Below are 6,851 nucleotides of genomic sequence, written 5' to 3'. Positions count from 1 at the left end.
TCCCAAATCGCCTGGACTCACGCCCGGGAAGGGGGGGAGGGGAGATCAGGAAGATCCAGGCCTCAGGGCCTGGGTTCAATCACTTCATTCAAATGCAGAAACTCTCCAGTCAAGTCAGAGGTGGTGACTTTTCCTGGAGCTTCTCTTTAGGGAAAGTGTTTTTTTTCCCCCCTTTCCCCAATTTCCCTACCCTCAGGCTGCCCCTCGCAGACTGCATGGAGGGGGGTGGGGGAGGATGTGTGCACGAAACTCGCCTCGTGTCAGGCCAAAGGAGCCCCCGCCATTTCCCAACCCGGGAAACCCCGCAAAACTTCTGGAGCATGTTGGCCTTGGTGTGGGAATGGACATCTTCACTTGCCATCTTCCTTTGCACGAGGAGGAGATTTTCATCTCCTGCTGTCTGGGGGCCAGAAAGGAGGGCCAGAGTGTCCCTTTTGTGTGGGCCGGTCCTTAAGTCATTTTACCTCACAGGAATCACCCACATAGGGCATGGAGACACGTTTGGGGTCCGCCTCCTCCGAGACGTCCCGGGAAACTTCACGTGTGAAAAACTGTGCTGGGGAGGTCCCATCGTGGTGCAGAAGTGGAAATAAATGCAACTAGGAACCATGAGGTGGCAGGTTCCATGCTCAGCCTCGCTCACTGGGTTACGAATCCCACGTTGCCATGAGCTGTGGGTAGAGGAGAGTGAGAAGGAGAGGGAGGGAGAGGGAGGGAGAGATCCTCCATTTCATGGAACTGGTTTCCTTGTTTTGAGATGACGTCGCTTTGGTGAAACAGTTGTCAGATGGCCTCTCAAAAGGCGGTGATGTGGATGGGCTCCCCGAACCAGGCCCACAGAAACCAAAGGAACGAAGGGGTTAATCCTTGGAGCCAGAGTTCCCTCCTCTGAAACTGAAACCAAGCTCAAGCCCCGGAGTGCTGGTGTGTTGGAGCCAGAGACATTGTTACAGCTAAAAGCTACTTTGAAATAGTCTCCGTTAGGTTATGGCTTGCCTTGGCCCACGAACTTATGACTAATGACTACTGTCGAGTCAGAGTTGTAGTGAACCTGGTGTTTTCTCTACCCTTGAAACACTCCCTAAGGATTGCGACCCCCCCCCACCCCCCGCCCCACGCCCGCCCCGTGGATGAGCAATCTTCACTCCAGAGAGAAGGTCAAAATGCCATAACCCCAAAGACACTGGAAACATTCCATGGACCACCTGACTCCAGCCTTGATGACTTTGAAATGGTCTATCCTAATCTCCTATCCAGGGAGAAGAATGCAAGCACCCTGATGCTTCTAGACAGCTCCGCCACCCCCATGCCTACCATTAAGCTAAACCTATAGAACCCCTTGCTATCCCCTCTCAAGGGAGGACACAGTTTTGAGGTCCTTAGCCTGCTGTGGCCTCCTTAGCCTGGCAAAGCAATAAAGCTGTTCTTTATGCTTCACCCCAAAACTCTGTCTCTGAGACTTAATTGGAGCTGGAGTACCAAGGCCGGTTTGGGCTGCCAACCTTTCCTGGAACTTTCAAACTGTTACATATGAAGAACGGAGCCGGTGACTCTGTGTGTGTGTGCGTGTGCGTGTGAGAGAGACACAGAGAGACAGACAGAGACAGTGAGTGAGACAGAGGGAAGAGAGAGGGAGAGGGGAAAGTCCCTTCAGTCTTTTGTTTTGTCGGTTTGTTTGTTTGTTTGTTTGTTTTGTCTTTTTGCCATTTCTTGGGCCGCTCCCATGGCATATGGAGGTTCCCAGGCTAGGGGTCGAATCGGAGCCATAGCTGCCAGCCTACGCCAGAGCCACAGCAACGTGGGATCCGAGCCGTGTCTGCGACCGACACCACAGCTCACGGCAACGCTGGATCCTTAACCCACTGAGTGAGGGCAGGGATCGAACCCGCAACCTCACGGTTCCTAGTCGGATTCGTTAACCACGGAGCCATGACGGGAACGCCCCTTCAGTCTTTTGAAAGGCCCCTCTGAGAATGCCGTCAGGTGTTGGGGCCAACTTTCCGAGGGGCTCTTAGAGAAATGAACACAGGGTGATGGTTTCACTCTCAGAGACACTCTCAGAGACCATTTCTCTGATGTGTTCATCGAGGGACTCCACTAGCTTCCGTTTTCAGGGCCTCGGGACAAGCGATACGTGTTCTCATCCACAAGGATGCCAGGTCCAAAGGGTGGGAGAAAATGGGAAACGCTCATGAAGAGAGTTGTAGCCAGAGATGGAAGGCAACTGGAAAAACTTCAGGATCCAGTCCAGTTTTCCAGCCACTGAGTTTCTGACTTCTGGAAGGATTTGGGTAGGGAGGAAAAGGTCAAGGATTCTCCATCCCTCTGACAGAGGTATAAGTTACAAAGTAGATGTACATCTTTTGAGAAAGAAACGAACAAACAAAGAAACAAACAAACAAACAATTTTTGTCCCTTTGTCTTTATCAGGAAAAGTGAAAGATGGAGAGAGGGAGGGAGGGTGGGTTGGATGGATGGATTTGGGGGGCGGGGAGAAGATTCTTAGATCCTAATGACCCAATGCTTTCTCTAGTCCTGGGCCTTTAGGTAGGTGATATATCTATATCTATATCTGTATATCTATATCTATCTGTATACACACACACACAGACACACACAGACACACGCACACACACACACACACACACACACACACACACAGACACACACACACACACACAGACACACACACGTAGTTATTTTCTGTTTCTAGGGCTGCACCCATGGCACATGGAGGTTCCCAGGCTAGGGGTCCAATCGGAGCCGTAGCCACCGGCCTACACCAGAGCCAGCACAACGCGGGATCCGAGCCCTGTCTGCGACCTACACCAGAGCTCACGGCAACACCCGATCCTGAACCCAACGAGCGAGGCCAGGGATCGAACCCGCACCCTCAGGCCTCCTAGTCGGATTCGTCCAGCCATGACGGGAACTCCTACATATGTATATAGTATGCATATAGTATATCTTTTTTTAACGCCCACGCCCCAGCCCTATGGAAGTTCCCAGACTCACGGTCGAATCAGAACTGTAGCTGCGGGCCTACCCCACCGCCACAGCAACACGGGATCCTTAACCCACCAAGCGAGGCCAGGGGAGGGATCGAACCCACATCCTCACGGATCCTAGTCGGGTTCATTACCGCTGAGCCCTGATGGGAACTGCAGGGGACATCTTCTTTTTTTTTTTTTTTTTTTTTTTTAAGATGTAAGTTTGTTGTGGTTGTTGGTTGTTGTTGTTGCTTTAGCTCGGCGTACAGTGGGCTTGCTTACAATGTTGTGTTCGTTTCAGGTGTACAGTCAAGGGGATTCAGTGATCCATCTACATCCATCTATCCCTCCGTTCTTTCTTTTTCAGCGTCTTTTCCCCTCTAGGTGATTCCAGAATATTGGGCCATTCCTTCCTTGTTGGTGGGAACACCAGCGTGAAAAAAAACCATCACGGGGGAGTTCCTGTCGTGGCACCATGGAAGCGCATCCGACGAGGAACCTTTGCAGGGAAGGGTGTGGGTTCGATCCCTGGCCTCGCTCAGGGGGGCGGTAAGGATCCGGCAGGCAGTGCCGTGAGCTGTGGTGTCGGTCGCAGACGCGGCTCGGATCCCACATGGCTGTGCCTGTGGCGTAGGCCAGCAGCCGTAGCTCCGATTCAACCCCTCGCTTGGGAACTTCCATATGCCACGAGGGCAGCCCTAAAAAGCAGAGGGGGAAAAAGAAATCATGAGGGCGGGGGAGAGGGATCCATGAGGAGGATGGGATGAACATATACACACACGAGTCTCTATCCAATAGATGACGAACAGGGACCCCTACGCCACCTTCTGGAATCCAAACGCCAAAACCACAAAGCAGAGTTCCCGCCATGGCGCAGTGGAAATGAATCCGACCAGGAACCATGAGGTTGCAGGTTCGATCCCTGTCCACCTCGCTCAGTGGGTAAAGGATCCAGTGTTGCCGTGAGCTGTGGTGTTGGTCCCAGACGCGGCTCGGACCTGGCATTCCTGTTTCTGTGGTGTAGGAGGCCAGCAGCTAAAGCCTCCGATTCGATCCGTCATCTGGGAACCTCCATATGCCGTGGGTGTGGCCCTCAAAACACACACACACACACACACACACGCACACGCACACGCACACGCACGCGCACGCACGCACGCACACGCGCACGCACGCACACACACTCTGGAACCCCCTAAATGGGAGAAAACCGGACACAGTAGTTTTTTAGGGGTCCAGTCTCTGTGACAGGTGAGGATATCAGGCTTGCATCGAGGGAGGGAAGGCTTCACCCCACGCAGAAAACACACCCACCTACCCACCGACCCACCTTCCTTCCTTCCTTCCTTCCTTCATGAGAGAACAGTTGGATGACCCATCCTAAGTGTCGGTTGAATGAAGTCTAGTTACCAGGGTTCAGAGTGGGGGAGGGAGAGGGGTAGGAAGTCTGAAGCCTCTGGCGACTCTCCGAAATGTTCTCCCCCCAGGGTGACAGAGCCGGCAGGTCAGGCACTGCCTTCTCTAGAAACCTTCCTGCCCATGTCCAAGGGGGTGTGGGGGGTTGGGGGTGTGGGGCAGGGAGTGGGTCAGGGAGCCTGGAGAAACACAGACCACCAAGCGGCCATTCTCCCGTCGCCCCGACTGTTTGTTGAATGAACATAATGGACGTGATCCAAGTCTGCCACGCCGCCGCCGCCGCCGCCGCCGCCGCCGCCACCACCACTTTCTCCATCATCTCCCCCACCCTCTTGCCTGCAGCCATCTTTGAAAAGGCTGCTGTTGTCGCTGCCTTTGCATGAAAGTGAGTGAGGACCCCTCCCTAATACGGAGTGTTTCAGTCCCTGGTGTCTCTGACAGCTCGCTCATGTATTGGTTGTGAACCATCTTGCCTTGAGGATTTGGAGGATTCGTGAACATTGCAGGAGCCATGGGAGCAGTGAAGTCCTTATCGCCAACCCGACACCCCCCCCCCCCAAATTTCGTGGCAGGGAGCACACTTTTCTTTCACCCAAGAGATTTATTTCCTGCTTTCCGAAGAGAGAAGGAAAGGAGGGTCAGAATGGTCCTCTGGTGTCTGGTGTCCTGTCCCTTTCATTGCACACACTCCTAGTGCCACTGCGGGAGGCACGTTCGGGGCGCGGGGTGGGGTGGGGGGGGACCTGCTGCACGCACCCGCCCCTCACTTTCAAATGCGAAACTCAAGGAGGATGTGAATGTCCTTCACGCCACCGATCAGGTGAACGGGATGGCTTTCTAGGGAAATCCTGGTGTTTCCTTTCACTGCCATGACGAACACCCAGAAACAACCCTGTAAGTTCATACAACTTTGTCAGTCAACTGTATTCCAATAAAATGAAAAAGCAAGACACAGACACACCCAGACACACACACCCACACGCACACACACACGCGCGCACACACACGCACCCCAACCCAGAACCAAACACCCTCTCCTGAAATGGGGGGGGCGGGCCCACCGGAGAATGAGCAAGAGAATTCCAGAGTCGGTAGGAAAGTGTCATCTGCAGCGGTGTGAGAAACCCCAAGCTCTTTTCTTCCTGTCAAGGTGAATAAACTTTGTTAATGGGAGTGGGTGCCCTCAGTGTGCCCTCCGAGAGGAAAGGCAGGGAGCATTTTCTCCCTGAAGAGCTTAGTGCTGTCATAGCACTGACGGACAGGATGAACGATCGGTGAGAGGTGGCAGCAGCAGTGGTGGCCGCCTGCACTGCCTGGGCGGATTGGAAACATAGACGAGCCACCAAGACTGCGTGTGACACCCCCGTGCCGCCCCCCCCCCCCCCCCCCCCGTCTGTACAGTGACAAGAGTCCTTTGGGGGAAAAGGGGGGGTGGGTGCTCTTCCAGTGTGTCTGTCTGCATTCATCAGGTGTGGGAGAGAAGACAGATGTTTGTTTCCACTATCGTTCGGAGGACTTGCCCAAGAGTACCACGTGCCCCCAAAAGATAGCACCGGAAGAGAGATGCACGAGGTTTCTGAATGCATGCCGTGGGTGCTCCAGGCTGCCTCCAGGCCGCCCCCTCGCCCTCCCCCTCGCCCTCCCCCTCCCCCTTGCCAGAGGCAGACGTTCCTTGAAACAGCTGGCTTTGAACTTGGGCTTCTAGAGGAAGGTTTTTCTCCTGCTTTCAAGACGGGAAGAAGAGGGTGTCCGTCTCACATCCGTCCTTTCCGGGGGGGGGGGGGGGACCCGCTTTGGTGTGCTTGTGAGGGAGAGAGACAGAGACAGACAGGGAGGGACGGAGGATAGGCAGACAGTGAGAGGCAGAATCAGAGGGAGAAAGAGGAGGAGGGGAGAGAGACAGAGAAAGTGAAACAGAGCTAGGTATAGAGGACGCTGTGGCTGGGTCGTATTCTGCGTGTTCTCAGTGAAGTCGTCCTAAGGCCTCTGGAGGTCCAGATCACTGCTTGGGGCCGGAAGTCTGTCTGCCCTTCCCTACCCATCTGAAGAGCTGTGGTTTGGGCTTTCCAGCCGGGAACCCCTCTTTCTGCCTCTTTGTCCAACACACAAGGTTCGTGGGACCCAGAAATCCCATTCTGAGAGCACCCTAGGAACAGTCCTTTCCATACGGCGCAGGAGGCCCCTGTGCCAAGAGATCCAAAGTCTGGAGCCTCTGTTCTCCCCCCCCCCCCCTTCCCTCCACGGACAAAATCTTGCCTTGTATTCCTTTTTTTCTCAGGGACTCTGAAGGACATGTATCATTGTACAACCATGGGGAAGACGCTTCCATTCCCTCTGGAATGATGGATGTGGTCGCATGTCTCAAGGAGGCTCCAATTCTTTGAGCAGGACTCCCGATGGTGCCATCCCATCGTCCCTCCCCTCCCCTCCCCTCCCCTCCCCTCC

This window comes from Sus scrofa, chromosome 10 (genome assembly GCF_054392235.1).
Source record: "Sus scrofa isolate SSC_HxYL_T2T_F1_AM1 chromosome 10, Sscrofa_HxYL_maternal_Yorkshire_Landrace_v2.0, whole genome shotgun sequence".
NCBI classification, from domain to species: domain Eukaryota; kingdom Metazoa; phylum Chordata; class Mammalia; order Artiodactyla; family Suidae; genus Sus; species Sus scrofa.
The sequence above is the reverse complement of the archived record's forward strand: the minus strand, read 5'-3'. Positions refer to the sequence as shown.